Here is a 13462-nt window from a genome sequence, read left to right as displayed (position 1 = left end):
TTTGTGTCAAAACCCAAGAATTTGGGGGGGGGGTGTCAATTTGATAAAAACCAAAAACAAAGAGCCTTACTTATTGCCCAGTTCCAAAACAGAAATTACTGTAAATTCCTAAGAGAGACAAGGTGAGTGAGGTAATATCTTTGATTGGACCAACTTCTGTTGGTAAGAGAGAGAAACTTGCGAGCAACACATAGTTCTTCTTCGGCGACCAGCATGGCTACAACTACACTGTAAAGTCCTTGTTTCTTGAGTGAACTGGAGATGATGAAATGGATAACTGATCATAAGTTTGTTCAAACTTATTTTTAGTTTTGCTGATGGATGAATGTTGAGTGACTGTTGCCAGGATTCTTTTCTAATCAGTTATTTTTATGCTGAATGTTCCAGAAACACGTGACACAGAATCACTTCAAGACTTTTTTTCACCTGGATAAGTACATGCCAGCTTCTTCAAAAGTGGTCTAATATTTCTGTCTTTTTGACATTTTGAGAAGGAATTGCAGATTTACAGTGTCTAGTGTGTTAACTAGCAAATATTTATAAATTTCTGATTTAAGTAGAGCTTTTCCAAGTTGATGCTCACTAAAAGATGACCTAATCTGACCTTGATTGTCCCAAGCTATGTGGCTGCAAGGTGTGCCTTGCACCCGATTTGTCAGAAACCTTGGGGGGAGGTGCCTCATGACTGAGTAAATGAAATTTTCAAACTGTTGAAACTAAGGATAAGGCTGAAAACATTACCTTTTTGGGTCAGTAAGCCACCTGAGGGAAAACTGACATTTCAGAATCTCCAAGATCAACTCAAGTCTCTACTATAATATCTCTGGATTAGGGGTGGGGATGCTAGCCACCAAATAAGCCTAGAATTCTAAGCAGGAAGCTTTATAATTGGCTTTGACGTTGTGGTTTAAACGTATTAAATCATTTAGTTTCTGTAGTAAGCCATTGACAGACTTTAAATCATTGATTTGATTCACCTTGGTAAAATTCTTTAGTTAGGACTTAGAACCAAACAGCCACTTCCTTAGAAAACTGTTTAGAATGTATAAGAATTAACTATTTTCAATATTACTCCTATGATTTAACTAATTAGACTGGAATTAAATCATCGTCAAACTTGATGATTTAATATTGATTTTGATTTGATAGTTGTAATGCTTTATTTCTAGTTTAGTTTATTATTAATAATAGTTTAGTTTTGGTGATATGTTTTCTTGATTTTGTTTTTCTTTAAGGGCTTGGCTACACTGGAGAGTTGCAGCACTGGTGGTGGCTTTACAGTGCTGCAACTCACTCACTGTCCACACTTGCAAGGCACTTCCAGTGCTGTATCTCCCTGGCTACAGCACTGGCTGTACTCCACTTCTGCCTAGGGAATAACGACTGCAGCGCTGGTGATGCAGCGCTTCTCCGCCAGTGTGGCCACCAAAAGCGCTGTTATTGGCCTCCAGAGTTATTCAGAGGTATCTTAGAATGCCTGTTCAGCCACTTTGCCTCAGGTGACCTGCCCTTTAAATGCCCTGGGAATTTTAAAAATCGCCTTCCTGTTTGCTCAGCCAGGTGTGGAGTGCAATCAGTGAATCTTTCCAGGTGACCATGCCTCCACGCACCAAGCGAGCCCCAGCATGGAGCAATGGCGAGTTGCTGGACCTCATCAGTGTTTGCAGGGAGGAAGCTGTATGTAGAGTCCCCAGCTGCGCTCCAGCCGTGAATTACGATACCTTGGGAGATATCAAGGTCCATGCTGGAAAGGGGCCATGACCGGGACGCAACGCAGTCAGGGTTAAAGTGAAGGACTGCGGAGTGCCTATTGCTAAAGCCGCGAGGAAACCGCCGCTGCCCAAGCCTGCCCATTTTTACAAAAAGAGCCTTGGGATCAATACCTTGGGGTGAAACCACCACCAATCCTAGGACCAACGATGAACACTTCAGAAGCAGGGAGGGGAGAAGGAAACCGAGAAGGAAAGGGTACTGGTAGGGGGACACCACCGAGTCCAGGAGCATGCATGCCAGGACTCTTCTTCAAGCTGAGGAGGAAGGCAGCTAGTCGACAGCAGCCGGTACTATTGTTGAAGACAGCAGGAGAAGCGGGTTCCGGTAAGTGGCTTTTTATTTCAGGTGAAATGTCGGGAGAGGAAGGGAGGGTTAGGGCTGCAGCATGCATGCTAAGGATTGGAAATAGCCCATTGATGTGTCTATCACGTTCGTGGGTAACGGGCCTCGGTAATCCTTCAAAAGTTTCAGTAAGAGCGTGGGCAATGCGCTGCCAAGCATTATGGGAGATGACTGTGTCCTTGCTCAGTCAGAGCTAAACTGGCGTGCCTGCACCACGTGCTGTGAAAGGTGGGGGGACCATATGTGTACAACAGGGAAGCTGCTAGGGCCAGGGCGGAATTCCGCCAATTGCTGTAGAAGAGCCTCCTGCTCTCCCAGTGAGACCCCAGCAGCCCGAGATATCTTCCAGATCCAACTCCTTGGAAAATGTTGGAGAATGTTTCAACTGGTAGGTGCCCCCTGCAAGCTGTTTTTTCCCCACGACAAGAAACCCCCAGTAACCCTGAAGTTTCTCTAATCACCCCACTCACGCAATTTCGGGGCTTTCCTGTGGGTTTGTCATTCTTCTGTATGGCGATTATACTAAAGTGAAACTGTAAACTCATTCACTGTGTGGGAATAACCGTCTGAGATATAAACTGCTTGCCTCTGTTAAGTGTTAAACTTTTTTGCCTTTCACAACCAACCTTGAGTTCTCAGGCTGCCTGTTATCAACAGCTCAAAGAACTCCAACCGCCGGGGAAGAAGCCCGCGAAGAAAGCAAAAGACACCTGCCACACGCCTGTAAGCAGTTTATGGATCACTCAGGCACGTCAGAGATCTAGATATTATATATAATACCGACGAGTATTCCAGGTGATATAAAAGAGGAAAGCAATGCCAGCGATAAAGTAAGACGCATACTGTGTGCGCGAGAATAAGCATAATAGACAGAAGAATCATCTCACCTGGGTGCACCGTAGTATAGTGTAAGCGCCTACCTCAGGACCCAGTCAGCCATGCTAGGAGAGCGAGCATAAAACTGGCGCCGAGCGCCCACCGCAGGCAACGCATTAACAATCATATAATATCGCATACAGGGATTAAAAACAATTAAATAAAAATGAGTAGGGGTGGCTGAATATTCTCAATTCTTTGCCTTTTATCCCCAAAGCCTTTCCACTGGCTACTTGTAGCGCGCACATGTACGATTCAAAAACCCCTACCTTCCCCCCAAGGCTCCAGGGTTCTTTACCAACCTACCAAAGCTGCCTTCCATACCACCTTACGTCCATCACCCACAACTCAGCCCCGATGCTGAGAGAACTACAACCCCTTATCCATGTTCGCACTTGGACACACTCAAAACTCCCATTCAACCAATGATGCAAATCATAAGGAGCATTCGAATGAAAGTGTCACCTTGGCAGTCATGTGCCATCAGGCCACTACACACGCCAGAACAGGGACATGTTCACAGTCCTGTCGATTGACTACAGTTCCCTTAACAACCTCCAACCACACTGTCCTTGTTATTATAGGTTTCCTCAAATGGATGTGCTTGTCAGGTCAGCTAAAGTTAGTCTTTTCAAATAGATTGAAATTCTTGGGTTGAAATTATCAGTCTAGCAACTGGCTATGAAAGCCAAAAATAACATTTAAGCCCAGCGAAAGAAACAGTGCACTTAGACTTTTCGCACATTTAATCCAGGCTCTGTTTATAGATCGTAAGAGAGAGAACTTATCCTGACCTAAACTATATGGTAACGCACACCGGCACTCACTCTCGTGTACTAAGGCCACAAAACATTTATCTGGGTTGTTTTACAAGGCCCATCAAGATTTCGCTCACCCATAAGGCCATTCTCGCAACCTTGCTATCGCCACACTCTGGTGCTGGGCTAGCCACAGCTTCTAAGTAAGCCCTGCTCTCCTGGCTCGTGCACATTTCAGCTTCCAGGCCTGAACTTGGAGTCATAGCCTTGACTGAATCTTTCAACCCTCCTTTCACAATATTATGGGAGGGTCACCATGCAGCGCCGGATTATAACCAGTGGGAATGCTGGGCTCCCCCAAGTCTAGCTTCCCATACAGAGACAACCCTGTAAGCTCCACGCGCTCTTTTGGTTCTTTAAGATTGGGCCACAATCAGCACAATGAAATGTGCCACACGCAACGGGTAAATGAGTGTTCTGACCTATATATGTCTTACAAGCCCTGTAGTTGACCTTGGCTCCTGATCAAGGCATTCCCCTGGTTATATGGGATTCATCGTAAGCCAAGAGCTATAGTCTAACTGTAGATTGTAGCGCGGTAATGCCCAAGGGGACAACATGAGGTAATTTTGCAAGACGTCAAATCTCCACTATACTCGTGTGACTCCAGTCTGGGAAAGAGTCCCTCCCGGCATGCTTCTTATATCTTATGCCAGCTGGTTCCCGAAAAGATGCATGCATCATGCACCCTTACCAGGCCAAGCCTGTGGTTAATGGCAATGAATGCCCACAGTGGAATCCCCACAAGACCAAGACAGGGAGTCGTCGCGGTAAAACCAGTAAAGAGTAAAAGATACCCGGCCTTCCTATTAATGTGACTTCGGATGGTGGATGGTTCTCAGGGTTGGGTGATGGCTTGGCCACAACAAAGTGTATATAGTCGCATCTCTCTTCAACTAGTCCCACTCCACACAGTTAGGGGTGGAACCGCTTGCGGTGGCAAAACTCAACTCTACCACAAATGTTCACTGCCAAAGCGTTCACCATTCAATTGCAGAGGTGCTATCGTATCTTTCTTAGGCACAGAATGCGCGATTAATGGGCACCTATAGATGGGCATGTATCTTATAGAATACAAACACGATTACGCGAACGAGTCCTGACTCTCTCACTCCAATAGTGGTTCCATAACATGGGGTATCCTAAGATCGGGTATGTTGGTGCTGAGAAGTTGCCCCTTAAACACTTCACAGATGTGGCAATATTGAGCTCAGCGTACGCTCTCCACCAGCAGACACACGAACTCATCTTATTCACTCTTGTTGATCACTATTCTATCGCCGGGCAGTGGGGCGTGAGGGGCGAGGTCAGCAACACTCCAGTCCACCAAAATTGAAAACTGTTTTTTTCTCCTCTATATGTCCGAAAAGTTTCAAATGAGTACCACCATGTCACTGACTGCTTGTCTCCATAGCCAGAGCAACGATGTAGCCGGAATGATGCATAGTATCCATACGCCTGTTGCGCAGTGCACTGGAATATATATTCAACTTCATCTGCTCCTTAATTCCCAAGCCACCAAAGTAAATGCCATTCATGGTCACGCGAGCACGAAGAGCATATTTTCCAAGAAGCCAGCACGCAATTTATTAATGCGTATGTCCACAATAAAGTGTTGTGTCAGTATTGTCGATCTCAAGCTATAGTGAAGTCGCCCGGTACGACCTCATCACAGTTTGGAATGCTTAACACGGGAAATACGCGTTCAGCTGCAACACTTGTGGTATGGTGGCTGACTGAAGCGGTAACGTCAGACACATATATCTCCTGGGCAAGCAAGTAGGGGCTGCTGTTATACTCTCACACAGAGTATTTCAACGCCGCAGAGCAATAACCTTTGAGAAGTCAATGTTGCGGCTGCCAAAACGGTGGATGAATCAGGGTTATTGAGCTGGGAAGTTTGAATGACATAGCATCATCCGGGAGAGACAGGAAAGAGCGAAAGGGAGAGCGCTAGCACACGCCATCCACGCGCCTCCTTACACACAAACCAACATGGCGCCAGGGACTAGGTGCTATGCATGGAAGGCTGCACATACCATGCCACGCACCTCAACGCTCCTGAAAGTAAAATCCTGGCTCGGAGCAAACAAATTGCTGGCACAACAATGGTTGTGCCCAACACCGCACAACGCTGGTGAGGAGTTTAAGCGATAAGGCGAGGAGGACCAATACTCACGTTCCAGTTTTTCCACACATCAGTCTTATTACAAGACAGCTTGAACTCCCACACAACTGCACACACCTAGCGAACTTGCTAAGTCCACCCCTAGACCTAGCTGTTTATCCCTGCCGTGAAGGCAAGGTGCTTATACATAATAGATGTTAGTACAGATTGAAGTACTGCGAGAAGTTTAACATTTTCTTTCACAGTTTATAGCAGCTAGATCCTGACCACATCTCGTCCTAATTGAGGTCTGAGGAGTTCTTTAGCACGGGCGGGAGTCCATGTGGTTGTTAGCTCTGTCAGGCATCTTTTGATATCTACTGTGTCTCAATGAGAGTATGTTTGTTTGCTATAACATCCTTTCTGGGGACAAAGCAACAGGAAGCATAATAAGATGCCTTTCAGGTAGATTAATTACATCTTTTCCGTGCGGAAACAGTATCTTCAAAATAAGAAGGAAGTATCCACTCTTATCCTACCTTCTAGTTATGTGATCAAGTATAAAAGATTGAGGGCGGGAGAAGTCCAAAGTACAACACATATTGGGCACTGCTTGATGATTCACGCGACTCCTGTCTAGATGATACCAGTATCATAATTTCCTTGTTTTTGCTTTTTGCTCAGATACACTAGATGAATAGGAGGGAGGAGGAAGGATAGAGACAGTGCGGGGTTGTGTTAAAGGGACTCGAGTGCTGAGGTGGTTGAGAGCAGAGAATTAGTGTAGGAGGAAGTACTATGAATGCTTCCAGAGCAATTGGGATTTAGGTTCTGAGTTCAATCTTTCTTATTACGGAATGCACGTCCATTGCCATTGACAAAGTTTTGGGTACGTCGAGCTAGTCAGTTTTAGATGTTATGGAGATCCTGGAATTCTTAGGTAGTACTATAGTAAATGGTAATTTGCCTTTATCCATCTGTGGGAACTGGCGAGAGCAATATGTGGCTGTTCAAACTCTTAACATCACTTGAGTCCCAGTAAATCTGGCGTTAATAATCTGAGCCATAAGGCTAGAGTGCTTACTAGGAGCAATATAGGCTAAGAGAGCATGCTGTGTGCAGCGCTTTCACGTGGCCTTGCAATGGTTGCAGGCCGCAAGCATTGGAGAAAGCTCCCAGCACCTAAAAAACACCACCTCCACAAGAGGGCGTACTCCCAGTGCTGGAGCAACAAGCTCCACAACCACTGTGACTGTCTACACTGCCAACTTTACAAGCGCTGAAACTGTTGCGCTCGGGTGTGTTTTTCACACCCTTAAGCAAGAAAGTTGCACAGAGAGTCTGTAAATTGAAGTGACCAGCTGTAAGATAAGCATAAAGGATTAAGGTGTTGCAGACAAGTACAATGCTCACTTCTTGGGGGTTTTATTTGACTTGGCAAGTTATCACCCAAGTAATCAACACCCACAAGAACCTTGGAGGGGCACAATAGGTAAAGCACTTACCAATACGAGGTTGGCGAAAAGGGCGAGGGCAAACATCCCATTTGTTGTTTGTCAAGCGCACAAACATAACACGACTTACTGGGGAAACTTATCACTCATTGAGTTGCCTCATTCTTGCAGCGTTATGCACTGGTATCTTTCTGTGAAAGTCGTTGATCACAGTAATACATGTCTCTTTGATATTTTATTTGTGCGCCAAAAGGGAATATTGGAGACACATACATCACCTCAAGTTGATTTTTTTAGCACCTTCCCATTCACGCTGCGCAAAAGGAGGGTTGCCTAGATCAGCATGCTCGAAGTGAAAAGGTGCCAGATGCCCATAGTCAATTTACCCTCTTAAAAATAAAATCAGCCAACCTCATGTCTGTAACAATACAGACCACACCAAAAAATCTTCGTCCCGCCGGAGTAAACGCACAGTTCACCACGAAACCCATAGAACACCCCAGCTTCTGCTTTCTCTGCCACTTCCCGGAGTGCAGCTTGCGGGCCACCCGCCCCGGACACTTCGCCACACCCTCCTTCCGTCTCCACGACGTCCAGCTGGTGGTTGCGTCCACCCACTCAGCCATCTTCCACTCACCACCACCCCACATAGCCCAGCCCTGTGCAGCCATCTTTCTCCAGCCCAGACTACTTGCACTGCCCTTCCTTTTCACACCTCCCTAGAGCCAGCGCGCGCGCCAGAGGGCGAAACAGCCTGCACCTCCCTCGCGGTCCTCAGGCTTATCGTGTGCAGACTTCGCTCGCACCGCATGCCTCCCTTCCTTGCCAGGGCCATGCCTAGGCAACTTTGGCAAGCTGCCCAAGACACCCCTTGACGCTCTTCCACCGCCTTCCTTTCCGGCCAGTGGTCTTCGGGAGTCCGACGCCTGGGGCACTGCGGCTCCTTCGCCACGCCCAGTTGGTCTTCTCTCAACTGGCAGCCATCCCTCAGCCAGATCATTCTTCGGAGTTCTGAGGCGAGTCAAATCTCTGTACACGAACACTTACTTCTCTGCTGCGGCAAATCTCCTGCACTCTGTGCAGCTGGCACCCAGAACTTCCCCACGCACGTAAAAGCGCAGGAGTCCGCATGCCACCGACTCCTCCTGCTATTATTACAGCTGCTAGCGATGCTCCCACAATAACTTGTCCTGTCTTCACGAGCTCTTCATTCAATCTCTAACCTCGACATCCTCACGTCAGAAACTGGCTGGCTCAAATCCATATCCCTATAATCACAATATATCGCATTATTCAGGTTAGCATACCTTCTATTATGTCAGTTATGTTTGAGAAGTTCTCATTCATATTCGCCTCATAGATCGCTCAACCTCCATTGCTGATCACTCCATTGGTACGAATGCACATAATTCTGCGGTGCACAGCCAACTCCGAATCCCTGCCATCACAGTGTTACTGAGTAGGGCTTTTTGTGCTTGTTCGTAAGGGCGAAGTGTGTGTGTGCGAGGCACCGCGGCGCAGGGCAGGCGACGCACATCCTTGAACGCTATCAAGCGGACTTCATCAGACTGCACCGAGCAACGTACCATCTTCCCCACCGACTCGACATCTGGCCTCGCAACCCCTACTGGCAATCCTGTGCTGCCTCAAAAAGGCAGCTTACTACCATACACTCTACCATGCACATGCATTCTAGAGAAGATACTTCTCTATCTTAACAACCAACAATCACGTCGTTTGCAGCACTGCGCAGCAGCACTGCAACGTGCATCGATCTTCTGCCTGCCCTGAACACAACCATGCCAGAACACATCTGGAGCCATCGACGCTTCGAATCGGGCACGCTGCTGCGCAGTCCAGCATGCGACGAGTTTGTCGTGTCTACTCACCTCGCGCCATCGCTTAACCATATCTTGGTCCTGCCCATCGCAGGCGCACGGGCGCAACCTGCGACTTGATGACCTCCTCCTTTGAGTATTCTCCCAGCCCCTCAGGCAAGTAGCCTGTAAAAGCTCAACCAGTCTTCTTAATCACGGAATGCATTTTATCTGAATGTTACCTGAAAGACAGAGTAGAGATTCCACAAACTCATCGATGAGCCCACGCTCAGTCCAATTAGTACCCCAATACCTTTGAAAGCAGCAGCATATTCATTCCAGTTGAATCGGACGTTCCGCCAGGACAAATATTTCCAGCTTGATTTCTGTTTGTACATAAAATTATAACTATAACATCCAATATATATACATAAAATAAGATCCAGAGAGAAGCTTCCCGCACGAGACAAGAGAAACCTTCCTCAGCTTCTCAGGAAGAGCTCCACAAACAGGGCTGCCTGCGTCATTACCATTTTCCTCCCTCTTGTCACTTGTTAAAGCCCCTCCTCTCACACCAGCTTCTATCCCCAATCCAAATTGTTTTGCCTTCCTCGGCCTCGCGTCTACCCAGGTCCACCCTGCTGCAGACACATTCACCTGAGGCACCCCTAATACATCGCATGTCTTCATCCACTCCGACTCTCAAACTTCCCATCACTACTAACCTCTGAACAAGCTAATCACAGAAACATAACGACTTATATCTCCCTATCACAACCTTAAATCTTTCCCGATATTGGTGACTTATCTTATAGAGAACGGTATTCACAGAGGTGAGTCATCATCTCCATCAACTCCACATAAACAATAATAATAAAGAATCCGCACTCCTCCCTCCTGGAACTCGCGTGCTTCTACTTACATTCCCCATTTCCTTTTCAGTCAATACTGCGGTAGCCTTAGTCCCCCTTCATGTCATCTTCTTGAAGCACTGTCAGAGAGCCACTTGCACACGAACTGCCCCTAAATTTTTTTCTTGATCAAAAAAATGACACACCATATAGCTATCCGACCCATGGACACCGCCACACACAAGCGCTGCACTATGCCAACAAGAAAGTCCAGCGAGCCCTCCAACACCTTGTTCGGACATACTAATTACATAGTATCCTACGCAACCCACGCTCCATGTAGCTCCCCTTCTTTCTGAATTACAATAGTGTAGTGTTATAATATTTAAATATGATGTTTTTCCATATTATTGTTAAATTGTACAAAACACGAAAAATCAGCCTTGAAATTTCGTGCCTCCGACACACCAATTCTACAACATCAATATAGCCGGTCTACCACAAAAATCGGGACACTCCCGCCCGATCTTTACTCATATTTGTGTGGACTTGTTTATACTACATACCAGTCATCTATTCCTTCATAGTAAACCGTCCTCCCCACCCCAGAATAATAAGTTAACCTTGTCTCAACTCCAGCTCACTCGTTTGTCATGCTGAATATAACCACTCACTTCCTCACTGGCAATCACTCCCCTCGCGACTTGCAGCACACATAATCACTTGAGCTAATATTCTCCTGCCTTCTCTCAAAGTGACATAGAGCTGTTTCTGTCTCACGACTCGCGCAGTGGAAAAAAAACAATTCACTACTAGCACAATACCAGTGACAAGTTTCTCCCTCCACAGAATCGTTATGTCCCACAACAAGTATTCTCTCTTTTCCACACCGCGCACAGATAGCTCTAACCACATTCTAGACATTCCCTTTTCTATTGCACCTTGGATGAACACCAGCTAAATAGATAAAACCCACAGTGAGCATCTTGTTAACCATCAAATGTTATGGGCTTATCTTTACATGGCGTAATGTAATACAGGCCGTTCTGTCAACTTTTCTTAGGGGACTGTAGGAAAACAACACCTCCGACCAAACACAATGTGATTACCGTAAAGTCAGTTAGAACAAACCATCCATTGGAGCTGCGTCTCCCAACGACCTAAGCACAGCTACTCCCTTGTAGCTGTTTTTATGAAGTCTATAGAACGCTCGCGCCCAACACTACAGCAACCCATAGAGTAGAGCACAGTGAAACTGGTCACAATAAGCGAGCATGCATTACGCATTCATACAGCACATACACCGTTAATACTGTACATTTAATTATAGAATTGACTACACAATACTATAAGATGATACACCACATCTCTCTAGCCCAGTCAACCAGTGATAAAAGGAGACCCGCTGATACATACTAGTATAGTAAAGGACCGTAAAAAATCCAAGCATCACACTTAAGATCCTCATACACCTACACAGACTTACAACATAAGCTATTAAACACCTCATATCCCTGTTGTAACTTATAAAGTGTGTAACCAGACAACCCAGAATTCTCTCTGGAGAAGCAATTACTAGCGTACTTACTTAAGACAATATAGCTTTTTGCGCTACGTTACCTAGTGACACTATACAGCCAGGATTGGCCCCTCTAGCTACATATTCCGACTAACTTTCATCACGTCCAAGTTGTCTTGCACAAATAAATACAAAAACAAAAATAATTAGATCTGGGATGAATACATCTTCAAGGTTTGTATGCTCAGAGCGGCCAAATATGTGGGCTGTGCTATCCCCCAACACACTATAACTTCACAATTTATAACAAACAAAGGACAATATCTCCTGTCTAATCTTGTTTTGCCAGGATCTGTTTCACCAAGCAAAACTGAAGTAATAATATTCTACTGAAACCCTCTTTTTTATTCTATATTCCCCTCTATTAACTTAATCTACGTGCTTAGCCAAAAACAATATCAATGGATCACATGATATCAAAACAATGGTCCGCCTGACAACATGCCTTAGGACTAATAAAATTACGACAGACTTATCATGTTACAAATAACACAAGATGTATGAGCGCGTAAAGTTAAGATGACAGCTTGAGTCAGACTCATACGGCTTCTTAAGCTTGAAAGAAATGTGGAACAGAAATCAACTACAAGGACATTTATACTATAAGACGTACCTCCAATTGCTACACTTACCACGACTGGTCGGTCACGTTCTAAGTTCCACACACTTGTCGTCGAAACAGCTGCTGTATGAAATAGTCAGGTATGGATCCCCGAACAGCGCGAACCGCAAATTTAAAACAGACCGACTAGGATTGCCTACTGTTTGCAAGTGCCTGTATGAATTGCAGTTATGCGCAGTCTTATCGCCCGAGGAAGCACCATTAATCTCCCATTTTCCTTGCTTGAAGATCGAAGTCGCAAGGTCATTCCCTCTCTTACCTGTGTCCCAACGTCTCCGTGGATGCATGCTCTCATAAAGAGCCAATCCAATTCCTCCATGGATTTTACAATCCAAGTTTCACCACTTGAACTCGTCTCAGTCTTCCTTCAAAGTCCATTTCTTAAAACAAACCTACTGCTGAAGTATGACTAAACAACAGTAACTGAAGATACCACTTTGTCGTTCACACTATCACTCAGCAGCTATCCTTTAAAGATCCCAAAGTGATAAATACCACGACAAATGGATCATATGTCGCCTCACACATATACACAATCTCTGCGTCCATCACAAATGCTCAGCGTACCCTCTGCAAATACTCTTCTCTTGAAGGTGGCAAAGCCACTGATTGGAACTCAACGCGCGAATCATGTCACGTAGATCCTAGATGACAGAAGCACTTGCTCAGTAATGCGTTTTCCGAGTACGAAACAAGAGGAAACCGTAACTTTTATTACTGTGTGCTGACCGTGCAGCGGAGTCCCGTGCCGGCCCTGCACCCAAACGCAGATAGAGACTGGTCGCACGTGTTGGATGAAGCAGTGTCAGGCTGAAATTTAGATCTGGAAAGTCACTCCGAGAGCAGCTACTCATGCCTCAAGCCCACTGTAGGTAGGTAAGACTCTCAACCATGTCTGTACAATCTAGATACGAGGCCCTCACGTCCATGTGTAAATCGTCTGTATCTCACATTGGGCTAAGGTGAGTATAACCCTATATGGGTAAACTACGTGAACTCTAGTCAGGACAACTGCGTGAATGGTTATTGGCACAACATGGTGTTCATCAACTGTTGAACGAAGTAATAGATGGATCCATAATTGCTATTCTCACCATCACAACGAAACACGTCAAGCACCCAGCCTACGAGTTAATAGAAGGTATATCTCTTATAATTATTTCTCGCCAGACTTGGTAGATCAAATCATTCATCAGTTCATCACATTTTACACATCGACTGTA

General features: G+C 45.6%; 1 protein-coding gene across 3 annotated transcripts in view; it reads left to right on the top strand.

Annotated features, from left to right (window-relative positions):
* Positions 1 to 13462, top strand: part of DCP1B (decapping mRNA 1B) — a 74041-nt gene that overhangs the window by 31124 nt on the left and 29455 nt on the right. The gene's annotated exons all lie outside the window — the stretch shown is intronic.

This window comes from Chelonoidis abingdonii, chromosome 1 (genome assembly GCF_003597395.2).
Source record: "Chelonoidis abingdonii isolate Lonesome George chromosome 1, CheloAbing_2.0, whole genome shotgun sequence".
In the NCBI taxonomy this organism is placed as follows: Eukaryota; Metazoa; Chordata; order Testudines; family Testudinidae; genus Chelonoidis; species Chelonoidis abingdonii.
This window is presented reverse-complemented; position numbering and strand designations above follow the sequence as displayed.